At 34.1% G+C, this 15,339-nt stretch overlaps 1 protein-coding gene across 2 annotated transcripts in view; it reads left to right on the top strand.

Moving 5' to 3' along the window:
* Window positions 1-15,339, top strand: part of LOC118273511 (sodium bicarbonate cotransporter 3) — a 92,231-nt gene that overhangs the window by 19,021 nt on the left and 57,871 nt on the right. Inside the window, exon 2 of one of the 2 annotated variants that reach the window (XM_035590506.2) lies at window positions 14,793-14,819. The exons of the other annotated variant lie outside the window; for it this stretch is intronic. The gene's annotated coding sequence lies outside the window, so the exon portion shown is untranslated. The remainder of the gene's footprint in view (window positions 1-14,792; window positions 14,820-15,339) is intronic. 2 annotated transcript variants of the gene reach the window in all.

The following is a 15,339-nucleotide window of genomic DNA, read 5'->3' as shown; positions in this document are numbered from 1 at the left end:
CAGTAGTAGTAGACGACAGTTCAAGGCAAGTTAATACTATACTACTACTATAGTATAGTAGTATAGAGTCAGCAGTTTAAGTCAAGCTATTAATTAAACTAGTGGTCGCCTAGCGGTCGAAATTCGACCATATAAGGTAACCTAACCAAATAAGGCCTACCTTATTTTTATTACCGCCTAGCTCGTAGGTTTAAAATGACAATGGGCTGATAATTTCAAAATCTTATATTTATTTATTAAACTTTGTAATAATGGAATCAAAATGGCTTTAGAAACAAAATTTACAATTTTATAAACACAAATAACTAAAGTGTCACTTTGGCCTTATTGGGAACCCTATGTCTTAATAAGGCCTCAATAAAAACTAGTAAGTATTCAACTTCTTAATTATAACAAAACTTTGTCAATGCTTGTAATAAATGTAATGAGATCTTATTAATTAATTTTGGTCATTATACATCAGGCTAAACGAGTTTCTCATCATGTAATACCCAAGTAACATCTTTGAAGTCATCGGCACCCCAGCATCAGTCAAACGAATGAGAATAACTTCTTGTTCTGTAGCCAATTTAGCGACCGACCTAGCTTTCGTGTAGTGGAAACCACTCTTTAGATGATGCGTACTTCTTTGGAAGTTATATCTGGCTACAGCAGCCTACCGGGTAAAACAGGGTGTATAAAATTCGAAGGGTGAATAGATACTATGAAGAATTTCCCGATATCCATTCACCCCTTTTCTGTATCTATTCACCCCGTTTACCCCTTTCTACCATTTTAACAGCGTTTTCCATCTTTTGCAAAATCCATTGGCTTTCTTTTTGACAGAAGCTGGTGATCCGTTTTCTTTGAAATTACTGAAAAACAACTATGCCGTAATAAGGCCTACACGTTTTTTTTGTAGGCTTTATTAGGGCATGGCACATAGGTAAACAAAACAACGATTATATAAAATACACCAATATTATAGCTATTTCACTTATGTGAGGAGATGGCTAAATGTATATAATTGTCATACAGACAAAACACGGCACGTTGTATACTGATAAATATAAAAATACTAACAGTTTACGCTACTCGAATTTTATAAAAACTAAAGTGCGCTCCACGTCGTGATTGTTTTTGTCTGTAGGTTCCAACATAATCGCGGCACGGGTTGCTTGCTGTGCTCAAATTAGTTAACTAATGTGCATGCACACTTCTACAAACTTTGGCGACCATTTGACATCGGGAAGAGGGAAATTTTCAAAATAGGCTTTATTGGGGCATAGGCCTTATTTGGTTAGGGTACTATACGATTTAATTTACAATACCACTTTCCATACGTTCAAGGATAATTTTTATTTAACAAATTGCTATTAGTTTTGTGAAATTCAAATTAATATATTCCGGCGGATCACGAATAACCAAACCTCCTTCAATGAGAAACCTCTTTTCATATGAGACGTGAGAATATCATCGCAATGTCTGTCAATTTTGACATTTTGTCAAATACGATGCTATGCATGGTAGTGTGTGTAATGTTTTATTTATTGATTTAATGTACTTTATAAGTATTATTTTTGAAAAATATTAGCCTTTTTCACTTCTCCTACACATAAACTATAAGTGTACCAAATTTTATGCTCCTACGTCCGCGCAATTTTTGTAAAAAGGTTCCGAAAGTTTTTGCATCACGTATTAATATATAGATAACATTAAGTGTCCTACTTTCTTGTAGTAGTGTTTAAATGCCATTTGTCAAGGGAGGCAGGTGTGACATTACATATTATTAAAACAAACAACTTAACACCGAGTTCTATGTAACTAACGCTTAGTATAATATTTGCTGTGTAATTACTAATGTTGGCAAATATCCCTATTGTTGTATAGTCATAGTCATAGTTTTGTTCCTAGAAATTGTTGCTACCTAAATTCTATGAGTAGTTAAAACAAGAGGGCTTTTGAGCGTAGTAATGTTATGACAAGTTTCGCACTAAGCTTCAAGATAAAATTGATATTGGATTGTAAGAATTGAAAACTAATCTGCACGCCGTAATGTGTACCTCTGCCTACCCCTTCGGGGATAAAAAAGCGTGACGTTGTCTGTGTTTGCACAATGATTTAAAGAATAATGATCAAAGATTAAGGGTGCATCTCCACAAGAGATGAGCTATGTCACGTTGCTGTATATGCGTTTGTCTTCCACCAATCATATTAATTGGGACATATAGTCAGCTTAGCACTGGTGGAAACATACTAAACCTAGCTATGTTTTCTTTATTGAAAGATTAATTTCTCAGCAAAGCATAAACAAAAAATATTCTCAAAACAAAAATCATACTCACTCAAATAAATTCAACACAAAACACCCCACAAACTGTGCAAACAAACCATTCAAATCTACATTACTAACGTATGAAACTCATTACTTTTCGACACAACACGTGTTTCCATTAAAACTGACGACAAACTCACTACACGACAAAGTGACGACTAACTCACTTTGGAATAGCGACAAAGTCCCTTAAATAAATACATTTTCATTTTATTTCTAAGCTAGGACTAGATTGGAACTCCTTTGATACACTGGTAAACTATTTAAGTTAAATTATTGATATGGGGATAGAATGTGTTGAATTTTAGTGTGGAGTATTCAACTATATTATATAAATTATGCCGTGTAAGAAATTATATGTACCTATATGAGATGGTTTAAGTACTGTTCAGGATAGAACAGAACGGGTTCTTAAAGATTACCTTCATTTTACAGTAAGATTTGTACCGAAAATTGTAGGAGAGCCATGTTTCAACACAAATGGGCTAGCTCGACCAGAATGATAACCACGACTTAGCAGAAAACCGGTGTGAAACCACACTTGCGTTGTATTTTGCATTAAGTTTCCCAAATAATCCTCTAATTCCAAATCCCCAAAAGGTTGCAAATGCACTTGCAACGCTTCTGTTGTTTCGAGTTTCATTGGGCGGGTCTCCACGGTATTAAGGAGGAAAATAACTACACAGTTGTTACTAAATTCTACACACTATTACCATCTAAAAAATACTATCTGGATAAATCTAGATTCAAAAAGCATAATCCCCGTACGTAGCTATTATGAATTCATCCTCGCAGCTATCTGTGTCAAATAAAATATACATATCTTCGTGTGGTTCGGGAGCAAAACGAATATTTAATAAACGCCTACATTAGTAAAGCGGCCATATTTGTGATCCACAACATGGAAAGTCTTTTAAGATGGTAATAAAATACGATTGGTTGAGTACGTTGTTGTGATTTATATTCCTTTGAATATTAACACGTTCACTGCGGCTGCCCAAAATTAAGACTTACTTCCAGTGCTGTACAAGTCACATACTTCCCGTATCAAGATTGCCTGATGTGCGTTACGACGTCTATGTTCCCGTATGTAGTCCTGACTTCAAACCTCCACAGAGACATGGAAACTTTTCAGCAGATTTTTTTTTCTGTACCAATACATAGTTTACATCCTTGTGTATACACAGCTGCCGTAGCACGGGGTTCTTAGTAATATTTTAAAAGTTACAGGTATTTTTAAAAATGGTTGATTTTACGGGAAAATACTTGTCGTGGCGCATACAACAGTCGTATTGCTAGGGATGGGGTATCACAAAAACGTTGTTTTGTTTTAGATTCATTATTTTTTATTAGAGTATTACACTATCAACAAAACCTTTTTTGTAATAAAAGTAATAATTGTTAACAAAAACAGTAACTTCTTATTTTAACAAACATTAACAAAACAGTAACTTCTTATTTTATATAATTATTTATTTGTTTTACTTGATAATCTAATCATCAGAAAAAAAAATACTTAAAAAATAATAAGAGTAGTAGGTGCCATACCATGAAATGAGATAATCCTTAATAATAATTCTTTACATAACATCCTGCATAATCACGACTAATAGGAACTTTAAGTAGGATATCGCGTTCTGTAAAAACGTATTGACTAGGCACAGCACTATGACTAAATGAAGCTCACGTTCAGTGCGGTACGGGGTTTAGAATACGGCCAAATAGTTCCCGTATCGCACTATGTGTTGTACAATAATTACCTTTCTGTGCGTTACGACAAAATAATTCACGTACATTTTTATTCTTAAATTTGAATACACTATAAGTAAGCACATCGGGAATATAGGTGTCTCTTTTTTACTTGAACGAATACTTGAATAAATCACCTCCGCACGGAGAGTAAAACCAGGACAACTAGCTGCCGCACAGAGCAAGACTCAATTACAACCAAATATTTCCCGTAACGCAGTGAACGTGTTAAGAGATGGGAATTGTGTTCAGCTGTTTGTGCCAAATTCTTTGGTGATAAACTGGAAAGGAACTGTTTGTAATTGGTTGTGTGAAATTGTTATTAATGTAAATTACATTACATTAGTAGCAATACCTACTTTACCACGGATGTAATGAAAGCCAATGCAAATTAATATTTTTAAATTAACTAAAAATCACTATTTACTCACGTACATTGATGAAGAAAAGCTCTACTAGTTTTACTGTAGGCTGCGCGACGTCGCCGCGTTTGCGCACGCTGCTCATGATGAAGACTCCCTCTATGACTCGTAATCAGTAGAGTTTTTTTTCATTAATGTACGTGAGTAAACCGTGATTTTTAGTTAATTTAGTATGTCTCGCGATAGTTATTATAAAAATAAAAAAATCACTCATTTTGTGTACAGATTTCTACGATGTAATAAGCCATTATTAATAAGCTAACGCATGGTGCTGATATTATACACGGTGTAACAAAAAGGGGGTATACATATCAAGTGCACGGTTTCTAGATAACATAACAAACGATACGGAAAGGGTTTTTTAAACTCATGTTTTCATGGAACGAAGTTATGAATTTTTCCAATACATAAAATTCCAGGTACTAGGCGATCTGATTTACAGAAGAAATGTTTCGTAATATTAGCGAGTGACCCCTGTAGTGTTGTGATACGTTTGTATGCTTTAAAATCAAGAACCATGCGACACCAAGCATTTGGTAACTATTTTTTTAAACGTATTTTAAGTTGAAACTTTGTGTAGAGATTCTATTCATACTGTATTCGTCAGTGCTTCTTGATGTATATGGGTATTTTGTTACATCCTGTATAACAAAATATGATTACAAAGTAAAACAAAGAGTAAAATATAACTTTCTATTTCTAACAGTAAGTAAGTGGGTGAAGCCATAACTTTTCCTAATAAGACAAAATTAATATAAACTTAATTAAAATGATGAAAAGACACTTCCGAAGAATGGAAAGTTTCATTATGCTTAAGAAATTGAAGTAGAAAATCATTCATTATGCAAAGTATTATCAATGTAGACACGAAAGTGGTAGGTAACTCTGGAACTATTTTTTACATAATTACTCTTGAATTACTATTGACTCTAGGCCTTCTCTACAAAAAAGGGATTAACCATAACCTCTACGCTTCTTTTTTTGAAAGAAAAGTAATTCAATGACTTGTCCCGCTCTGGGCGAAGCGAGAGGAAGTGTCCTAAACTTACTAACTAAAAACCACTCCGTTCCTATTCCTAGTTTTCGAACCAATACGAGCTAGGTAGTCCGCAGCTCCGGATGGTATCAGCCCTACTGAGCTGTGGTGGTCTGATGGCTTATAATCTCCACGCTTGACAGGTGGATAGGCAATTGCAGCTTAAAATGCTCATCATAGAGAGCTGCTACCCGATCTACGTTAAATATGTTATCTTATATTTAAGTTAACATGATTTTATAAAACAAACTGTTTACAAATGAATAAACATTAAGGAGTTTTAAAGGGTTTTATCGTTTTTGTAATGAGACCCTCCCACGCCACGGAAAGATATTTCAAAAAGAATTTTCTCGAAGATATTTTTCTTTCGAGTCCCATTGTCAACTCTCTTCAACTTGAATTTGAGAGACGCTCACAATTTGTTTCTGTCATCTCAAGAGAAAACTTCTGTTATCATCGGAAATATTAGAATTTGTTTTAATAATAAATGTTAATTTAGCGACTTTTATTGTTACGGAAATGGTGTCAGGTTTGTTAAGAAATATCATGGAAATTAGAAGTCTTAGTTACAAAAAGGTTGTTGACTTTTAAAATTTGATGGTTGCTATCTCCAAATCTTACTTAACTTTCCAAGATCAGAGACAGTGTCGACACTGAAGAAATGATAACTGAGAATCACAGGATCTTGAATTCAACTGGCGTTCTGATTACTGATAATTACATTGTCAGAAGATTACTTGTATCATCTAAACAAAACAGTACTTCGATACTATTCGATACAGTTAATAAAGACCTGGTAGCAGTACTGTATGTGTCTAATAAATCTGATTATTTTAAACTATGATCTTAAACCTGCCTGCCTATTGCAGTAACTAAGATTATGGCAATTATGTATAATAGGCCCATAGTCTAGCAGACCGTCACGGACTGCTGATTATCGTGATGAAAGTTAGAACCTATGGAGTTTCTTGCTCGTTCTTCTCCATAGGAATCTACACTTTGGTACGAGCAAATAACTTCACTAGAGAACTGACCTGACAGATACACAAATATTAATATAAAAAAACGATTTTGTTTTTTTATATAGTAATATTTGTATTGACGTTCAAAAGTGTCTTCCATCATTTGAAATAAATAATTTTGACTTTAACTTTGACTTGAGTTGAATTTGATTTGAATTTAGTTCATATTTTAGACAGACCTAAGGATACAATTCTACTATACGCCTTCATTTATTTCAAACAGTAGGTACCTTCATAATTCACTGGACCTTTTCACAAATTATAAAAGGGATACTTTGAGGTCTGGTCTCTTTGTTTACATAGGTATTTATACAGTTAGCAGGGACATCATTAGGGCGAGTCGTAACAAGGTTGTGGTCTCATATTTTTGATCGTAAAATATTAATAACATTTCTGTAAATATTATTCTCTGTTTGACCTATATATGTACCTATGTTTGTTCATGATTACCTCGTTATACGTAGGCAACATAATATTCAAACTATGAAGAAAAAAATAGAGAGATGAGCGGTGGCAGTCTTCAAATTTGGTAAAGTGTTATTGATTTTTTTTTTATTCTTTTTAGAAGTCGCACGAGTAAACGCAATGAGAAAAAAGAGTGAATATCCGAATTAGGTGTTACGTTGTTTAAAGTCAAAATTGGCATTCGTAGCACCGAATCTTTTGCTTAAGACCAATAGCTGATAAAAGAAAGAAAACAAAACCAAAGTGCTCCGAAATAAATACGTATATACAAGCACATGTTCTTCAATAAATGTTTAATTTTCTACGAGATTAAAAATCGTGACACGTAACGTTACATTTCCCTAGCGTAGTACGACGTGTTTTTATTCACAGAAAAAACATTTTCTTTTTAAATTGGACGAAATATACGAATCTTTGGATAAGGACCAAAATTACAAACATATAAAACAAGACGCGCCTGAATAAATTGTACAAAGCCTGAGATATGTTGAATGTTATACAGGTTTTACTAGTTTATTTTTTTATTCAATGTAATATAATATATAACATTTAATTTTTTAACAGTTAAACAGTGATACATATGGCGAACTTAATGCGCTATGCCATTTTATACCAGTCAACCTTAGGGTTAAATTTTTTACTTACGTAATTAAACAAACTCGACTAGTTTCAAGCAATGCTAGAGGCTTATATTCACGAGTTCCTCGTCAAACAATTACGTGAGTAAGCCGCATAATGAAATGTATAGATAGATGATAATGTATAGATTTTACACGCTCAAAAAGTAAAGAACCGAAATAGAAACTTCATATTCGCCAATCGGCTCTACTGGAGCTTGGAAAAAGTTTGTCTGGGACGACACTTCTAGGTAATATTAAAGATAAGATGGCCATTCATGAAACCACTTGACTGTTAACCTTTAAACAGTAGGTAATAATAAACCTAATCTAATTTCAAGAGTAAACACGCCCAGATACTAGTTACCAGACCCTTCGCTAGATTTACTAATTAGAGCCCTAATTTTGGCTAACATAATTAATGTCTTGTCGGCAACCTTAACTTATGAATTATGATATTGTTTTGTTAACTGTGTTAAGATTAGCTTTGAAGTTACTTCTTATGTGTTAGATGTTATGGAAAATTACACATCTTTTGGTTGATGACAAAATCCTGTCTCACTTTGATGTGTTGGCAGATGTTTGAAAACTAATGATAGGTGAGTTTTAAAGGTTTCCCCCCGTCTTTAAAAACAAGGCTTGTTGTTTCTCATGGCTTTTCTGTCAACACGGCTCTTTTACTAGGTCATAAACCTAGACAAATGTTGTACCGTCAATCTAAGAGTTTTTGTCTAATAACTTTAATATAGATAGAAGAGAGATAGAAGATAGAAGATAGAAGGTTTATTTAATATAGATAGCTATAACGTCATTTGTTGATTTAGGTGATTGTCAAATGAATAGACTAGCAGAATAGGATAAGTGCTTACATTGTTATTATAAATAGCTTTTGCCCGCGACTTCGTCCGCGTGAAATAATAGCTTTTGGCAGCATATGCAGCAGAGAAACCTGTATGCACACAAGAATTAACACTTCTACAGTTTTATTACATGTATGGAAATAATACAGTGTGCTATTTAAAAGAAAATTCTTATTGTTCCTGAAAAAGAACTAAAACTAAACCGAAATTTAGTAAAAACCTCAACAATCCCCCTTTTAGTAAACTTTTATGACTTCCCGCCGCTGATAGCTGTGCCTGGACCTTCCATTTCTATTGTTTTCATTCTATCTTTAGGGCTTTGGCCTTCAACATTTTAAGTACTTACTTAAAATAATAGTGTACATAGGAAGATTTTATCTGAATGGCTCATGTAACGTGTAGGCTAACTAATATTATAATTAAATGCGAAAGTAGTAGTTGTAGGTTAGCTTTTTACGCTTTATATACTTAACCAATTTTCTAATTATTTTACATACAGATTTTTAGAAATACGGAATAAATTCACAAACCTAAGTGTATTATTTATTATTATTTACCAACCCAGTCAAACAGTACGTCAATGTAAAAAGCATATACTGACTTTGAATTTTAAAAAAATTCATTAGTTAGTGTAAGCATTAAAGACATGATGGACACAAAATCCCAACGAAAAACAATTGGGTAGAAGGCCCGCCTCGCCCCGCCCTAAAACATCAAAGCGCGACGTTTAAAGCGTTAAATACCTCAAGGTTTAATTCAAACACAGTAAACATAGCTAGGTACTGCTTAAGCAATGTAGATGTGACGAAAGGTCACATACCGAGCGCGCCAGCAATAGCACTAACCATCATACTCCTGAATGTTCCACAAAGGAGACAGATGGTAGCAACAAGTAGAATATCAATTTGAGTGTGGTAGAACTATGCTTCGGCACGAATGGGCCGGCTTGACCGGAGTGATTACACGGCTTCCCAGAAAACCGACGTGAAACAACACTTGCGTTGTGTTTCGTTGTATAAATTTCCGGAGGCCCAACTTCCCAATCTCCCTAATCCCCGATTCCACAACAACCCTTAAATTTCTAACCCTTAAAAGTAGTGTAAAGCCTCTGGTGTTTCAACTTGAAACTTTCAAGTGTCCAGGCTTGATTAACGGGTTATTCCATTAAAAAAATCTTAAAATACTTTTTTTTTTATGGAATAGGAGGCAAACGAGCAAACGAGTCACCTGATGGTAAGCGATCAGCGCCGCCCTATAGTCTTCACTATCTACTTTTTGCTATCTTCCATCAGACTATGACCATATAACATCAAATATAGGACACTACATGCTATCATGGGCCCAAACATCCCGCAACAGTCGCGAATTCCCGTGTAACGAGCGACAGACAAACAGTTTGTGTACACAATGGAGAAAGCAAATATGTCCCCACTACAATGTGGAATTGGGACTGAAGGCAAAGGAAAATTGTGCTGAAATAACCTTTATTATTTTATACATAGAATTGAAACTGATATGACAATTTTATATGATTTTCTTATGGTTTAAAGAATACAAAGTGGTAGAAATACTTACTAGTAAATATTAGTTTTCTGTTACAGTTTTGTTGATATGCAAAATCTGTATAAAATTAATTATAGAAGTATTTTTTTTTTTTTTTTTTTATCTACTTCTTTGTATTTCTCTTTTTTATAAAACGTTGCCCCGTACTAGGATTTTCTCCTGCGTCGTGGGCGCGTTTACAAACATACATGACATCTGGACCCGAAACAACAATTTATGGATTACACAAAAAGTTGCTCCGTAGCAAAACCGTATTTTCAATATCAAGACTAATTTTATAATATAATAAAGTCCAGCTTTATTGGGTTTGATAAAGTACAGACAATACACATTAAAATCTCTACAGACCTAACAATTTTCATATATTAAACATAAAATTTTGTAGTAAAAAATACTAACAATGAAACGAAGATTAAAGCATTAAATGCCGAAAGAAAACTGTTCAAGTTAAATCCTCCGTTAAGCATCGGTCACCAGAGACCGACGTGGCGATTAACGCGTTAAATTAGTGAACAAATAACTTTGCTCCATAAAAACAAGGTTCTAAGCAAAATTATTTGCTACAAAATAAATCGCCTTTTCAAACAGGATTAATAAAGATTACACTAAACACGTCTTTGTGCCCACACCTTTATAATTAGTAAGCTGGATAGGACAGGCATTGAGAACTAATCCTATTGGTAACCTATAATGTTAAATGGTTTAATTCCTTTGAAAAATATCAAATGAGATAATTAGATTTCTAAGAACTACGGTGGCAATACTGAAATATATTCTAAATTGTTTTGAAAATAATGATACATTCATTCGTAAGGCTTTTTATTTAATGCAAGTCCACGTGGAGAAACTATAAGATTGTGTAGTACTAATAGCTATTCGGATATTTTATTAATTTATTTAAAACTTTATACACAAAGTAATGCATAGAGTTCATTAAAGCCGCGGCAAATACTTTCAGACCACTTTATATAGTAGCCCACAAGGATATATAACCAGTGATTTCCCGTTTTAAATAGTTAATAAGACATAAAGTAATCAGTATAGAACTTACCAGTCTTCGATTCTCGTATCTCGGAGAACGTAAACATGTCTCAGATTTCAAACGAAGATATATGACAGTCGTTACGTTAATTGAGTTACGCTAGCCAATACGTTTATTCAAGGAAAATCGATATGGGAAGGTTGCTCGGGATTTGGGAACTAAACATGTGATCTGTTTGTTTGTAACTACAAGGATATTTTTGTAGGATAGTCAGTAACTTTAGTATGAGTTTGCTTTATGTTGAAAATAATCGAAGCGATAGCGCTCGACGCTCTCATTGGTCGGTGCGAAAAAAACAACCAATGAGAGGGTCGCACGCGCTCTCGTTTTGTTTTCGTTCAACGTAGAGCATACTCGTCGTAACTTTTCACTTTTTATGCCCCACGGTGTTTGTAGAAGTGCACTAGTAAATTTATGGGGAAACGCTCTACTAGTTTTGAGTCACAGAGGGACTCTTCATCATGAGCAGCGCGCGCAGACGCAGCGACGCGACGTCGTGCGCGACGTAGCCTATTGTCCTTCTCGCTCTGTGACTCGAAACTAGTAGAGCTTTTCTCCATTAATGTACGTGAGTAAAATGTGATTTTTATTTAATTTAGTATGTCTCACGATAGTTAATAAGAACTAGAATTAATAAGCCAACAGTACTAGCAAACTATAGCTCAGAGTCGTAAAAAACTCATCATCAATTCTAATTCCAATCGTGCCTATAAAACCTCAATAACCAGTAACCTCCGCCTAGAGGCTTAAACTCGACAAACAGCGATCAAAGATGAGCTTTGTTTCCAATATGGCTGCCAGAGGATTGCCACAAAGCGAATAGATTTTTGTATCTTTTTGCCTGCTCTAATGAGAATCAGTGGTTTTTTGTTTGCTAGTGTTCCGAAAGGGTTGTCTTTGTGACGCTTAAATGAGTTTAGATATGTTATGTTATGTATGTTCGATATTACTTATTTGTTAACATTTTAGTAAGCACAATGTACTGAGTAGTTTTGAAAAAAGCTCAATAAATAATATAATAGGCATTCCTTAAAATTAAACCCTAATTGTTCAAAATAAGATTGAAGCTTAAACTGTTAATAAATAAAGAAGTAACACATAAGAAATATGTTTCATATTAAACGATAATAAATGGTTATAGCGGCTTACCGTAATATGAAAAGTCTTCTGTATCTAGTTCTGTTATCAAAAGTACCTGTTATTAAAGACCATTATCTATCTCTGTTCCAAATTTCATTCCGATCCCTTCAGCCGTTTTGACGTGTTCCAGTAACAAACATACACAGACATTCGCATTTATAATATTATATATTAGTAAGATACTTAAATCAGAAGCCATGGCATACTAAGAACATTAATAGTAAGGTGACCTTTATAATAACGACTTAATAGCACAATAAATGAGCTAATAGCTTTTAAGAATATCGCATGAACATTAAGTAGCTTGACATACAAACGTAACGTGATATTTCAATCATAAACCTAATATATTTACTTTGTATTTGTGTTTTTCTAGAACCAAAATAATAATTGTAAAAAAATATCATATGTATAGTTCCCCAACAACGCTTAAATTCCTAACTCTCAACATCCCGACAACACACATGTAACGCCTCTGCCGTTTCGGGTGTCCGTGTGCGGTGGCAATTGCTTACCATCAGACAATCAGTCTACGCGTTTACCAGCTTATAGATACCATGAAAAAATGTTAAAGAAATCTACAACCAATATTTGTCATTCATCAATAAATATATAAAAAAGCAAATAGTCCAAAGCAACTTTACGCAAAAATATTATTTATTAAACATTAAACAAATATATTACTGGGTACAGACAGCGAATGTTACAAAAAATAAATATAACTTGATTCGCCGCGAATGTTATAAAAAAATATTGTATCTTTCTTGATTGTCCCAGTACAAATCATTTCCAATTCTGTCTCATAAATAAAGATACATAAGCACAATTTATCATATAAAAGACAAAAGAGCAAATAGCAAGAAAACAATTGAAATTCCACAAAATCTCGATACCAAATTGAAATTGGAAAGCTCTAGAGCATTGAATGGAGGGTATTAAAATTTCAAAATATATTACATACTAACATATGTAGATACACGTGCCTATATTCCTGATATCTATATGATTATTACAATCCTACATCAATATTATTTTTGTGTAAAGGTTACATTTTATATTAAAAATTGATTCATGTTCGATATGGCAGAAATTCAGAGCTATTTAAACAAAAGGCATAAGAATTGAACGATTTAATAAAAATATTAATTTCAAACTGACTGGTGCCCGATGCTTATAAGAACTTCTTTTTTTAAGATTAATTGAGGAGAGGAGAGTACTTATAGAGGCTAAATACAAACCCTACCCCATTTAGGAACCACCGTAAGTGCGGGTCTGCGGACGGCGAGCAGTGGTAACTCGCCGCCCAAAGAGAACCAACACACACTGGGTGTACGGCGCGTCGCGTTCCGCGCGCCCCACAAAGAGCCTTCAAACCATCACAGATGGGGCCCAGTAGAACTGACGCCTAATCTGGAGCTGCGGACTACCTATCAGGTTTTCCGGGGCTCCAGCTGAAAATGCAGGTATAGGAACAGGGTGGTTTTTTATCAGTATGAGTCTGACGCGCCTCGTCCAAAGCGAGAGAAGTCGTTGGATGATGTTCCCCTAAAAATTAATAAAGAAAAACCCATTTAGCAAATAAAAACTCACAAAGTTGCAATCTGTATATAGGTAACAAAGTTGTAAGCTGCTAGACAGAACATTGTGAAGGCAATTTCTAACTTATAATGATGTTAACTAAGTAGATTGCGATTAAAATGGGCACAGTTCCTTCCCATGGGTGCCATTAATTCGGATTGATGATGTTGGGTGATTAGGATCGGAACCTGTTGACCTACTTTAGCTTTAACATGTCTTAATACAAACGTCTCCTTGGTAATACGATTTATCCTTAAAGCAACAGGCTTATTCGTAAGTCAGTTTTACGCTTGTCATGAAACTGGTGTAGGTACTTATTGTGTCAATTAGATATACATTTTACCAATAAAGATTAGACTGCCTCGTTGTTCGAGTATTATAAATGCGACTGTTAGGCAAGGCAAAGTATTACGGGGCTTTTTTTTTGATTTATCGAATTTTTTTCAGTAGTAGCGCGTCTGGAATTATGCCCAGTATATGGCAATAGACTTATAACACAAGTGGAGAAAAGTGGATGTGAATTGTGCAGTGACATTACGTGCCGTCATTTGCAGGTGCACCTCTGCCTACCCCTTCGGGGATAAAATGCGTGATGTTGCAAAAAAAGTAATGAAAATAATAATACCAAAAATAGGTTCACTTGTATATTGATAATTTGTACGAAAAGCGAAATACAAAATCATCAGATATTTTTTGTTTCTATTTCTTTTAGTAGGTTAATGTAAAAACAATAGTAGTTTTTGAAATAAAAATTATGATTAATAAAACATCATCAGATTACTTCAGTCTATTTGCAAGGTTAACCATTATACCGGCCAAACTTCTAAATATTCTGAAATGGCTTTTATCGGTGTTCGTTAAACACCCATTTCTCTTTGACAGCGAAAAAGCAATCACTCTTCTAGTACTTCCTTTAATCTTTCCTTGTTACAAATCCAATTAAAAAATAATAAAGCCTACTAAAGATTTTTTCCTTTTTTTCAGGTGAAACGAGCCGCCTACGGGCATAAGGTATGCTTACTTTTAATGTTCTTAATGCATTCCTTTATTTTTTTAACACAATACCTAGAACAGAATTGGTCTTTCAGAATCTACTGCTGAAATAATAAAGTTGAAATTCGGGCAAAAGGTCTCGCTACCAATTTAGGGTTTAGCTACGACAGAAAATTTGTTTGAAATATAATATAACTATAGTTTTTCTGAACAAGCACATTTATTTTAAGCTGAATATACTTATTACATATATTCATATAATATACGCTAACACGAATTCATCATATTATTATTCGATACGTGACGTAAGTTCAACAAAATTATTGTAAGTATTGGTTAAAATCAATTCGTAAAATCGCCTATAAAAAGAAATTGGCATTAATCAATCCTTTTACAAACGCCAAAACGCCTAAAACAAGCAAATCCGTAGCCAAAGAACCTGATAACCTAAATAACAAAATCCAAAAATGTCCCAACCACTGACCTTGTTTCCCAATTTATTTACGACCTATCAGAGGTTACCTTTTTAAATACCCCA

The sequence above is a fragment of the Spodoptera frugiperda genome, chromosome 1 (assembly GCF_023101765.2).
Source record: "Spodoptera frugiperda isolate SF20-4 chromosome 1, AGI-APGP_CSIRO_Sfru_2.0, whole genome shotgun sequence".
Lineage (NCBI taxonomy): Eukaryota > Metazoa > Arthropoda > Insecta > Lepidoptera > Noctuidae > Spodoptera > Spodoptera frugiperda.
Note: the sequence above shows the minus strand (reverse complement) of the source record. Positions and strands in the feature narration are given on the sequence as shown.